Here is a 14,004-nt window from a genome sequence, read left to right as displayed (position 1 = left end):
CCAATGTTACGCCATATATTAAAACACGGTTGCATGGTACCACTGAAATGAGCAATGTGCATGTGCATTTGCACATAAAAGCTTTTCGATGAATTGACCAATGCAGGCAACATGGATCTCAAGATGGATTACAACAGAACTAATGTTTTTCTTGATGCTCGCTCACATTACAAGCCAAGTTTGGGGCACCAGGGTTATAAGTAAAGTAGAGGGATCTCTTATGAGAATGGCATCTTATTGTAAGGATGAATAGAAAACTCCCATAAAGGCATACATCCACTTTATTCCCAAGCCATGTATCAAATGGAGGCGTTATACTCAGGCACGTGCACTTTTGACAGGCACCAGGGAACAATTTATTGTATGAGACATATCTTCCACTTTCATGGTCCTCATTGCATTGTGCTGCAGCTGCAAATCATCCATTTTGAGTGTAAGAAGGTGTCACTCAGAATCTTCCAATGTCAAATGTCTGTATGACACTCACGCTTTTGTCATCCCTCAACAGTATACCGTTTGACATTCAACTTTGGCTCCATCCTTCCCGCATGGACAAGCCCTTAGATGCAACACATTATTCACTATCCCTACCGGCACGTCTGTCAAGCCTCTCTCTCCACTGTGCGTCTCCACCATGCATCACAGCTGGCTGCTCCCAGCCTCCCATCCACTCTGCTGGGCCGGCCCTTCCAAAGCCCGTCCTTCAAACCAATCATCCGTGCTAGACATGGAATGTATGTGCCATGTACTGAACACACTAAATCACATACCAGTCAAAACTCATTTGAAAAAACATAATTGCTTTGCTCGAAAACTAATAACACTGACATGCAAAGTGTGAAAACTATTGTAGTTGAATATATGCATTTAATTCAGCTCCACTGCTCTTCCAATTCCAATTGAAGCTGTTTATTCTACATCAGACTACTTTAGTTCTTCCTTGTCATCCATTCATTTGTTTATTTCATCTTGGTACTATGTGTTGCTGTCGTTAACTGGAGTAATCTCCACAGCAGAGCTTCCTTGTCCTTTCTTCTGAACCATCTAATCAGCTGAAAGCATCCTGTCTTGTCTGTCGTTCTGATCCCTCTCTGATAAGGAACATAGATCCTTATAGAAACCACTGAGTTGGATTGTGAGTCAAATATTTGTAGATGTTGTTACTGTAGCTCTTTTGTTGTAAGACAACAGTAGAGCAGATGCACTATTTTTGATCGTTGGTCTCTAGTGGCACGAGGTAAACTTTCGAAATCTTCAGTTGTTCAAAACAAACCTTCCTTCGTAATGTCTTATACCAGCTCTGCTTTATTCAATGCTAGCGTCATTAGTCTCAGTTTATACATAATGTAGATTCTATGGGGAAGAGAAAGGTATGCAGAAGACAACAACAATGATTCACATATCCACCAAGCAAAATGTAATTCCTCCCTATTAGCATTTCAAGAACTTCTACAAAAGCTGATCAAGTTTCTCCCTAGAGTCCACTTAATATAGTTCAGCAGACACATTCTGTTATACAAGAGCAAACAAATATGACTTTGGGTATTCCATACACATAACTCAAAGATATCTCTGGCTTCAAGATCTTTCTTTTAACCTCTAACCTACATGTTGACAATGCTGTACTCAACACAGTCGTTTTTCTAGTACAGTATAGGGTTAACCCATGGTAAATCATGGTTCAATGAGCAACTCCTTGAATGAAGAAAGAGCTCTTGCTCAGGCCCAAGCCAGGTACTGTATATCCACAAAGATTTAGTGCCACTACTGTACAGCATGATACGCGTTATGGTGCATTACTAATATCCATTTTATGGCTGTATCCTCTCCAGTCAAGAGAGAATTTCATCTTCACTCACAAATGTTCGTCCCTTCCTTTCCAACTCACTGCCCCAATACACCTCTCCATGATAGTGAGAGGCCAAATGAATGTGGTCAGGTACTGCGCCTATAGGTTCAGGACATTTCAATGGGCTTGTGTACTGAAATTCTAAATTATTAGTTTTTTAACTGCATCATTTATATCAATACAATTTAGAGATTAAACTAATATATCATGGAAGTTTTAACAGTCGTTCTGCACTGAGTGTACAAAATATTAGGAACACCTGCTCTTTCCATGACATAGACTGACCAGGTGAATCCAGATGAAAGCTATGATCCGTTATTGATGTCACTTGTTAAATCCACTTCAATCAGTGTAGATGAAGTGGAGGAGACAGGTTAAAAAATGATTTTTAAGCCTTGAGACAATTGAGACATGGATTGTGTGTGTGCCATTCAGAGGGTGAATGGGCAAGACAAAATATTTAAGTGCCTTTGAAAGGGATATGGTACTAGATGCCAGGCCACCACCCAAAGAACATCCAGCCAACTTGACACAACTGTGGGAAGCATTGGAGTCGAAATGGGCCAGCATCGCTGTGGGATGCTTTCGACATCTTGTAGAGTCCATGCCCTGACGAACTGAGGCTGTTCTGAGGGCAAAATGGGCTGCATCTCAATATTAGGAAGGTGCCCCTAATGTTTTGTACACTCAGTGTATAGTCTATGATCAGTACGTTCCTGATAAAAGAAAATGGAGAGTGACACATGACTATAAAGACTGACATTTTATAACATAAGATCGGGACAAAATACTGTGTACAATATAAATATGAGGAAAAATGTGAGGCATAATACAGTAGTTGTGTGAGAAAGCCACTGCTGAAGTGGGAGGCTATGCAGAGGATGGGGGGGTCGGGGAAATTATTGCCTTTGTTGTAAAGACTACAATCCATTTGACTACAGGGTACTGTACTGTATGCCAACGGCATCATTTGAGAAGACAAGCATGGGTAGGTGGAGACAAATAATTGAATAGAAAATAGGCAGTTGACATTTGGCAGAATGGGATCTTGGTGCATGGGAAAATACCTGCTCATACAACCACATGATATGGGGAGAAACCTAAATAATATACACTATGAGCTATGGGAAATGTTAATCCAAAACTTCACTTCAAATAAATGTTTTTATCACGAGTTGAATACAAAGTAACACAATTATGGTTAGGCAGACATGAAAACAATTGATTGTTTCAATGCCAATGGGAGAGAGGCAGAGTTCACACTTAATGCAACTAGAACGTATGGATTAATGATTGTTTAATGGACATAATTGTTTGATCATGAAGAAGAAGATGATGATGATTATGCATACTGGAGATTGTGGTATGCTGAATTCCTCATTACAACCATAGAATCTGACATGAGAAAACTGAAAACGTTTAGGCCTTTAGGTGGTTTCTTTGGGCTCCATAAGGGTCACATGCTGATAAATGATCAAAATAAATTGACAATAAAGGATGATTTAGATACCAAAACATGTACATGGCAAAATAAACGTAATTAACTTAACCATTTTGAAAATATATACACATAATCCCCAATAACGCAGAAAAACAGACAGCTGCAGGTCTCAAGGAAATAACTAAAAGGTAATTAATTAAAAGGTTATCCCTCCCTAGAATAACTCACTAGCATCACCACTGCCACTACCACCACCACCACAACATTCACCACTACCATTACCACCCCCAACACTGTCACTAAAAAAACACTGCCACTAACAATACTGCACCTCCAACAGTGCCCTTAGATCAGCTATCAGCTATCAGCCAGGAACCAACATTCCTCAGTGCTTTGCTCCTTGTCCTGGTACATCTCCTCTTATAAACTGCTTATGATTGTATGTCCTTTGCCCATGCATATGGACGTTTGGAAATACATGTCTATGTTTTAACCTGATATTAGAAGGGCCAGTGAACAACAGGCCATATGTATTTACTTAATTTAATGGTTCTAAAACTATGTGATAATGCATTAAGAATTCAAAACCAGACCATTAAATAAAGTGTCACCTTGTACTTTTCTGCAAAAACAGCAGGGCATACTCGACAATGACACATACAGTAGTCTTGTGTCTCATACATTTAGTAGGTATGCTTCGGCATGGTCACTGAGCAGGCCAACATTCATCTAGGAATGGAAAGATATGCATACTAATGATCTTGTTTTCACCACCTTCAGACATCAAATGTCGCAACAATATGTTTCCATATTTCCTTTGGACATTAAATGAAAGAATAACCAAACTGCATCTCCCATTAGTTTATGTGTGGGATGTGGAATGGAATATATTTGCATAACTGATTTACTGATTTAAGATTTGATTCAAACTATCCTCCAGTCTTCAAACTGTGACCTAACCTATAAGATACATCATTTATTGTATCACACAATGCATTCAGTCACTAACAACTGTTTTAAAATACACCATTGATTAATGTGAAACGCAATCAAGTCAGCAAAGTTTCCAGGCAAATGCCCTTGCATAAGGTTATAGGCCTTGAACTGTGAAAATATATACTAAAATAAAAGTAATGGAATGACATAATAACAGAAGGTTTCTTTGTGAAATGAAGGTCTAGAAACAGAAACATTTACTTTAGCGCCCCTCTGGTTTAAAGATAGACTATGCAGATGAGTAACCAACTGCGATGAATTGTTAGGATACGTAAGATGGACAGGCCAGGTATTGGTTTAGCATCATACAAATCAAACTGTGTTTCTGTACAAACTGTAAGACCTATTCTGGATCCTGACTAGTGCTTGGCCATAAATGCAGAATATCATAAGCAAACTATTTAGAAGTCCTAATCATTTAGAAACTTGCATTTCAATTTTTTCTACCACTAAACCCAGTGGTTTAATTTGAATTGAGTGAGAAATAAGGCATAGGGAATGGCTGCTTGGTAGTGTACCATGTAAACCAATTGAATTCAGTGTACATGACTTCTCAAAACACACTGAGAGCTCTATTTTAACAAACCTGATGCAATGGTAAATCTCTCACAGCCAGAATTATGAGAGCATTATCTGGCAGTGGCGCGATCCCACCTGGGTTTTGATGAATAAACAAGTTGTAGGTGTGGCAAGGGCTTGGCCACTCACTGCCCATATGAAAAAATACTACAGTACTTACTGTAGAATTCTGTAGTAAACTGTAGTATACTGTAGAATAATATACTACACACTGTAGTATCCCTCAATCATGTGTAGTACAGTGCAGAATCCTATAATTAATACTACAGTATTATCAGCAAAATAACACTGTAGTAAATACTACAGTAATCTTTTCAAAAACACTACAGTCTGCAAAAACACTACACTCTTTTAACTATAGTAAATACTACAGTATTTAATATCCATATACCCTGTCCATTCCCCTACCCCATGTCCCAATTTGTGCAACCCATAAGTGAAAAACATACATGCCAAGTACAAACCATATTGTGTTCCCTACAAGTTATAGAAAAGAGCAGTTCAGAACTATCCATTCTGACCCCAGTCCTACCAACATACAGGTTATGGAAAATGTGCTCTTTTAGTATTTCCCCAGTAGTTTTCCTCAAGGAGAAAGACTGCGTTTCTAAGTCAAAGATAATAAAACCAAAAAACTATAGTAAATACTACAGTAATGTCAGCAAAAACACTACAGTAAATACTACAGTATACTCAATCCGCAAATACACAACATTAATTACTATAGTATATACTACCGTTTTATTTTACTACAGTATTTATATTATAGATAAGAGTAAATACTACAGTAAATACTAGAGGTCGATCGATTAATCGGAATGGCCGATTAATTAGGGCCGATTTCAAGTTTTCATAACAATCGGAAATCGGTATTTTTGGGCGCCCATTTGCCGTTTTTTTTTTACACCTTTATTTAATCTTTATTTAACTAGGCAAGTCAGTTAAGAACACATTCTTATTTTCAATGACAGCTCGGGGGATCCAACTAGTCCAACGCAATAACAACCTGCCTCTCTCTCGTTGCACTCCACAAGAAGACTGCCTGTTACGCAAATGCAGTAAACCAAGGTAAGTTGCTAGCTAGCATTAAAGTTATCTTATAAAAAACAATCAATTATAATCACTAGTTAACTACACATGGTTGATGATATTACTAGATATTATCTAGCGTGTCCTGTGTTGCATATAATCTGACTGAGCAAACAAGCATACAAGTATCTAAGTATCTGACTGAGCGGCGTAAACATTCATTCAAACAGCACTTTTGTGCGTTTTGCCAGCAGCTCTTCGTTGTGCGTCAAGCATTGCGCTGTTTATGACTTCAAATCTATCAACTCCCGAGATGAGGCTGGTGTGACCGAAGTGAAATGGCTGGCTAGTTAGCGCGCGCTAATAGCTTTTCAAACTTCACTCGCTCTGAGCCTTGGGGTGGTTGTTTCCCTTGCTCTGCATGGGTAACGCTTCAATGTGGTGGCTGTTGTCGTTGTGTTGCTGCTTCAAGCCCAGGGAGGAGCGAGGAGAGGGACGGAAGCTATACTGTTTCCCTGGCAATACTAAAATGCCTATAAGAACATCCAATAGTCAAAGGTTAATGAAATACAAATGGTATAGAGGGAAATAGTCCTATAATAACTACAACCTAAAACTTCTTACCTGGGAATATTGAAGACTCATGTTAAAAGGAACCACCAGTTTTCATATGTTATCATGTTCTGAGCAAGGAACTGAAACGTTAGCTTTCTTACATAGCACATATTGCACTTTTTACGTTCTTCTCCAACACTTTGTTTTTGCATTATTTAAACCAAATTGAACATGTTTCATTATCTACTTGAGGCTAAATTGATTTTATTGATGTATTATATTAAGTTAAAATAAGTGTTAATTCAGTATTGTTGTAATTGTCATTATTACAAATACATGTATTATTATTTTTTTAATCGGCCGATTAATCGTTATTGGCTTTTTTGGTCCTCCAATAATCGGTATCGGCGTTGAAAAATCATAATCAGTCGACCTCTAGTAAATACTACAGTGAATACTACAGTAAAGTCTGCAAAAAAACTACATTGAATACTATAGTATTTATACCATAGTATACTATAATATTTTTTATTGTGGGTTGCCAATCAACGCGTTCCATGGTTTAATACTGCATGTGTTGGTCTCAAGTTCTGTAGGTTATTGATGATCTTTGCATTGTCATCAATTCCAATCAAATAATTTAAAAAGAAGATGGAGAACAAGCTATGAAGGGAAAATACTAGGGTTTTACTACAGGTACAGCCAACTAGCGCAAAAACAATATTGCAATTTTGTCAAAATGATGCAATACGATATATTGTCAAAAATAATATCCCGATATGTAACTGTATGGATTTTTTCTCCCATCACTAGTGCACAGTTCAGACACCCATGAATACCCTACACAACATGCCACCAGAGGTCTCTTCACAATCCACAATCCAGAACAGACTATGGGAGGTGCACAGTACTACATAGAGCCATGACTACAGGAACTCTACTCCACATCAGGTAGCTGATGCAAGCAGTAGAATCAGATAAAAAAAAAACAGATAAAAATACACCTTATGGAGCAGTGGGGTTCTTTCTGTGAAGAGACACACAAAAGTACAGACACGTGCATACACACACTAGCACACGCACTCTACACACACGTACATTGTAATATTGTTGTATGGTGGTATTATACATTTTGTGTTGTAGATATGTAGTGGTGTAACAATGGTATATGATTCACTGTTTTATCTTTTGTTTTATGTGTAATGTAAGTGCCTTAATGTGTATAGACCCCAGGAAGAGGAGCTGCTCCCTAGTAAATACATATACAGGACTTGATATGAAACGGAAAACAAGCAATCAGTTTTTTAAAACAACAACAATATTTCTAAATAGGATGGGGTCAGAAGCATGATATCATAAATCGCTTCTCTCGTTCCATGGCACTCACTGTATGCACATGTAGGCCTAAATGTCTTTATGCATCACATTTGCACACCTACACAAAATACTAGCCCCTATCAATTGTATTGTTGTGCAAGGCAGATTTTTTTTTAAATGCAGTTGATATGGCTGTATAGGAGTACTGAATAGTTTGGAGGAGTGTGTGTTTGGTAAGCGGATGAGGGGCACTCTTTGAAAATGGGGATGGATAGCCTACTTGAACAAGCGAAATTAAGTATGCAGTGAATTATGAATAATTAAAAGGCATGAGGGCAAAAACCAAATATTTTTAAAACCCTTCATTCATAGGCTACTTGGCTAATGGCCAGGATAAAAATACGCACCTATGCAATGCAGTTAAAACAGCCTTGATGGTAGGCTATGCTTGGTTTTTGATCAAATTAAACGAAATGGGGGGAAACCAATAGTTTTTAAAAATGTTTTTAAATACGAAATTCACCGGCACAAGGAATCTCTCTTCCAAGGGCACTGCGCGTCATGGCTGGATAGGCTGAGCTTCCACTCTCAAAATCCATTCCATTATCAGCGGTGTTACCGTTAAGACTGGCTTTTTGTGGGTCTCCAAACTTCCCATTAGCACTGCATGAACCTCACTTTTGTGCTTGTTTTTAAGGAGACACTACAAATATTGCCATCCCTCTCACCTCAGTGCAAGCGAGCTGATGTTAGACAGGTACATTTCCAAACCTGGCTTTAGGGCTGGAAAATGCCAGTGCGACAGTTTTAACATGACAAAATTGCAAACTAACATGCGTTTGACACTTGCGCTTCCTTAGTGACAGCCCAAAATATAACCCTCAGACCTACTTGTACAGATTTGTTAATCAATGGCTCTCAAAAATGACTGTGTCCTTTTATCTAGAAAAGTAACTGTTGTCACACTGTTTCTCAGTCCAATACTGGTTTTCAGATTTATGAGTGGTGTTTTATTCGGATTATATATTCGTATTGATCTATCGGAGAGGTTCATAGCAATTGATAAGAATATCATCATATATCCATTACAGTACATGAGGTAGGCCTACATAACGGAATATTACTTTTACATTACACATCTGGAGTCTGCAGAAGTTTCATCTAGCCTACTCAATGCAGATTAATATAATTAACATTTTCCAAAAATGCAGTAATGGAAGCGCAACATTGCCCCTGTTCTGACTATATTAGCCTGTGTGTTTCAGGTTGTGCCTGAGAGTAAATGAAAGCCGTGTGTTGATCATACGCAGTGGCCTTATGATATCATATCTAATATCATAATTGCAGGTAACAAATATGTAATAATATGTAATAGTTGTTTTCAACGAAACATAGGTTCCATGTTAGTAAGCTATTACTGGACACCCCTGAGTAACACATATTTGTGTTGCCAGTATAAGATGGGTCTGTCTTGCACATTGCACAAGGTTGTCAACAGATTGCAGCAACTATACAACCTGCCATAGACAGAATTGAGATATTATTATAAAATAATTTTGTTTCATCCTTGACAGTTGGAACATACTGTATATTCTGTTTCTGGTCATACCATCAAGTCAAGAGCATTGGCATTACATTTGACATAGCCTACATGCACTTGTTTGCATCTTTACCTGAGGAGCTGATCAACTGATAGCGGGTTCTCAAGGATACGTTCTCAGACATTACATAGGCTACTGAATGTCTAATACTACTACCTACCATTGATAATACATATGATACACAAGTTTACCATGATAGCCTACATTTAGAAATAGAGCTACATTATAACCTAACCTTACTGTATACAAGTAGCCAAATATATTTTAATGCACTGGCTCACTGCCCACTGGGAAAAACTGGTTGAATCAACGTTGTTTCCACTCATTTAAACAAAACAATTCAATTGAATGACGTTGAATCAACGTGTTAAACTGACACCACGTCATCAACGTTAGGGAATTTCGTATTTCACCCAATTTTTAATCTAAATCCAATTACATGTTTTGTTGATTTCATGTTGAATTCACAACCAAATGTAAATCGAAACTAGGCGTTCAGATCACATTTGTGCCCAGTGAGTGACCGACATGTCAACTCAATGACCCATCTGTCTGTAAAGTTTACGTGTCAGGTGTTTAGCCTTTAGCAACATCGTCATGTTTGGGTAGGTTACCACAGAATGTCTCTTTCCTCAGAGTTGGTATCACCAGCTAGGAACATAAAGGTAATGTACATTAGCATCACGGGCCCACGGAATGAGAATAGCCTGGCCGGCACCTTGTGTGTTGATAAGCGGCTATCACTACACTCTTCATTCCCGTTTCTCGATACACAATGTTTGTGCACCTGAGGCTACCACGATTCACAAGCGATAAGACTATTGCGCGCCACGTAGAAATTCTGCGATACACACAATCTGAAAGCAGTAGCTAGCCTACTACACAAATGGCTCACCTTTGCGTGATGTGACCATTCCGGAGGCTTATTCCCATGTCATAGCTTCACTTCAGATAAATAATACGACTGTTGATATTTGTATATGTTGTATCCTCGTGTATCCTTGGAAAATAACGCAATGGTGATGGTTGAGCTCCACTTGCTTCAGCTGAATAGGCTATGATGCTCCGGTGAATGTCTCGAAGAGAATTGCAAGACAGCGTTTGAAATGTAATGCCGGAACGCGTATATTAAAAGTTACTAGCTTTTTTTCTAAGGGTTATCTTTCAACTGCTCATCTTCAACCAAATCTTCCCTGTTGGACACAATCACCAACTCAGCATCACTGGAATATACCATATGCTACAGAGAGGAAGGGGGTGTGGCACCGGTGACCAATAATTTCAACATCCAACACATTCAGTAAATGCCTGCCGAGATTTAAAGCGCGTTAAATTGGATTTAGACAGTATCAGGGTGAAGAGATATTGCTGAACAGTGTAAAGATAGTTCTCACTACCTTATAATGGTATTATTGTGTATTATTACACAAAAATACGTTTTTGAATGTTGCAAAATTATCCAAATAATGATTAAAATGATAATGATGATGATCATGGCATTATTATCATTATTATTATTAATGTGTATGTTGTTATTATAAGTAGGCTATTGTCAAGCCACTTTTTTCAACAGATTGTTACGGTAGACAACCATTAACGATCTGTCTACATCCAATAATGGATGTAGACAGATCCAAATAGGGAGGTGAGTTGAACGCAATCCCTGCCTGTGAACTGGCTGCTTTCTGCCGTTAGTATTCAAGGCTGCTAGCTTATCATGGCTAATTTGAATTGCAATCTGTTTGCGCAAGGGTCCTGCCAGAGGGAACCAAGGACTGAGTCTTATAAACTCTGGGAGGCCACAGCCCTGCCTCTGCTGTGCACCAAGGCAACAAGATTAATCAATACAGCAGATTTAAATACATACAGCCTCACCGCACCATTGAGCTTTATCAAGGACTAATTTCAATGGTGCAAGAAAATAGTTCCTGTGTTATGCCATTAAAGCAATAAATATAGACTAAAGCAAACATACAGACAAGGCACATGAGCATAGAATTACTTCCATTACAACTGAGCGCATGTGGCATCTTCAGGTTGCATGCTGTTTAAGCCTAATGATACTGTATATAATGTATAGTTACTGTAAAATCCCTGAACAGTTCCCTAACACCATAGTTTGCCATTAGCCCCTGGAAATGACTAGATGCTATTATGAGGTCCTACAGTTAAGGTAGAGGTGATTGGCCAGTCTTGCCACAGTATAACGATAAACGATTGCTTACTTTTACTAGGTTTTGGTAGAGGGGTGAGATAACGTCATGTAGCAGGCTGAACTTGCAGTGAGTGACTATTCTGATGAATCTACTGCAGCCTAATGAGCTGTACAGTGCTACAGACACAGTAGGTTTCAGAATCATTCAAGGATTTCGTCTGTGAGGATCCTGACTTATTAAACCCATTAAAACATCTGTGAAATATAAATGAAAACAAAACCTTTCTTAACATAAACTATTGTTCAAAGATTTCACATTGTGAGGGTCCCATGTAATGATAATCTTTTATATTTTTGTTTGTTTGTCTGATCTTGTCTTGTTATCATCTTGCAGGGTAACAGGCAACATCTAGAACATCAGAGTGAGAAAAATAAATTACAGCTTTCATACAACCGTCCCCGGGGAACATGATAAATAATCTCACGGTGAGAGCATTTTTAACACGGTTTTGATGGGAAATATAATTTTGTGTATACTAGACACTCACGGTTAATGCTTCAACACAAATATAGACTAATGGAAAATAGGAAAATAAATGGGACTGAATTGGTCTAGCCAGGAAGATTGACCGATGGCTCATTGAAGTAGCCATCAACGCATCAATCAATTCACATTCACTATACCATATGGTTTCAGTGGATAAATGTTTTCTTCTTTTAAGAATGAACAAAAATACATCAATGTACATAGTTTTCATTTTAACTGAACCAAATCTTCAAACAAACATCGACAACAGTGTTTCCAGGGTTTGGTTAATCCCAAACTGAATTCATGTTTCTTGACAATCCCATCAAAATTGGATGTTGATCTGACGTCTTTGCCCAGTGGGGAGTAGGCCTACTCTGTGGTTATAAATGCCAAGGCCTTTGTATGGAACACACAGACAAAGAAGTACTTTAAGATGACATTTTATTTGTCCTTTTGTCAGAGGACATATCACAATTGCATTCGACACACAGTGGCTTGGTAGCTTAAAAAGAAAGCAGCACTCAGCCACTGAGACTGAAATCTTTACATACTTACTTAAGACAAGGGAGACGTAATTTATTTGCTGCATCTCTTTTACTCAGACAGGTTTCAACACTTTTGTTGCCGTTCCAGCCAAGAGAGTGAGTTTATGCAGTCTTTGATCTGGGAGTCTGTGGAAGGACTACTAATCCCGATGCATAGCAGCCTGTTCATTCACCTCACAGAGGAATGGATCAGCCTATCTATCATTCTACAAACGTAGTGCTGGGTCACTCTGACAGCACTAGATGACTTTTTAACTACAGCCCATGTCTCCATGCCAAAATTAAAGACTGATGTCAAATCAAAAATATATTGATAATGTCCGTCTTATAACACTAGCATTACATGTGGAATACACAAAGATCTCTTCATTTAAAGAGCTACAGTACAGCTATCATAGGGTGGTGTGACTACATTACAGAAAGTAATTACATTACACTGGATCAGACTGGACAATGTCAGTTTGATTTGATGGTGCTCAGACAGCTTTTCGCTTACTCCTCTAGAAAATAGAAACACGGCCAAATGATAGTCCTACAATATGCTTATAGTTCAAAATCACAACCGCCCACATCTTGTACTGGTCGGTTTGGGACAGTCTTGCTAGTACTGAGGTGATCACACAATGCTTCGCTCAAGGGCAAAGTACTGTAACCATGCATGTTTCCCAGACAACCCCCCTCACATAAGGTTCCCTCATATCAAACCCAAATTATTCTCATATATAGCCATACCATAACCAAATCTTATGCTAGGTAGCTTGATTTATTTCTGTCAGAGAGACTACATGCAAATCAATATATTGTTGAACAGAGGGACAGTTTGAAATGGGTCTTAAATATGGGAGGGTTGTCTAACTTTTTTTTTGCTTTGGGGAGGGCTGTGTGTTTTTTTATTGGGCACTGGGAAGGGTAGTGTGTTTTTCCCTGGTTTGCATGGACTATTTTGCAGGTTCTACGATATCATTTCTTCCATCATAGCCACATTTCCTCATCTGCCTCCATGTGCCTCACCTATACCGATGTGTTTTGCTACTTCCCTTAAGCACTATGCTAACTTTTACTATACCACAGGTCAATATAGTCTACCAGTCTAACTGTCTATCCTGCCCTCTATCCACCATTCATAGTGACAATAGTGGTAGTGAGATGGATCGTCTGTCCAGGTCTGCAATAGGCTATTAGCAATCATACCACACATAAAAGCATTTAAAGCTGCATCACTTTTCAATATGAATCCACAAGAACAAATAGCAATAGCTGATAGGCAGTGGAGAGGCCAGGTGCATCATTGTGCATGAAAGAACATTGAAGACATGAGACACGCAGCTCAAAAAGCTCCCCTATTGATCTTGTTGAGGGACAATACAATTATCCTACCTAGACTAGCCTACAACACCACACTGCATAA

At 38.5% G+C, this 14,004-nt stretch overlaps 1 protein-coding gene across 1 annotated transcript in view; it reads right to left on the bottom strand.

Annotated features, from left to right (window-relative positions):
* Positions 1–10,631, bottom strand: part of LOC149979117 (teneurin-1-like) — a 53,685-nt gene extending 43,054 nt beyond the window's left edge. Inside the window, exon 1 of the mRNA XM_090192128.1 lies at positions 10,263–10,631. The gene's annotated coding sequence lies outside the window, so the exon portion shown is untranslated. The remainder of the gene's footprint in view (positions 1–10,262) is intronic.
* Between the last annotated feature and the right edge of the window lie 3,373 nt (positions 10,632–14,004).

This window comes from Oncorhynchus mykiss, chromosome 12 (genome assembly GCF_057628025.1).
Source record: "Oncorhynchus mykiss isolate SJ-2025 chromosome 12, ASM5762802v1, whole genome shotgun sequence".
Lineage (NCBI taxonomy): Eukaryota > Metazoa > Chordata > Actinopteri > Salmoniformes > Salmonidae > Oncorhynchus > Oncorhynchus mykiss.
Note: the sequence above shows the minus strand (reverse complement) of the source record. Positions and strands in the feature narration are given on the sequence as shown.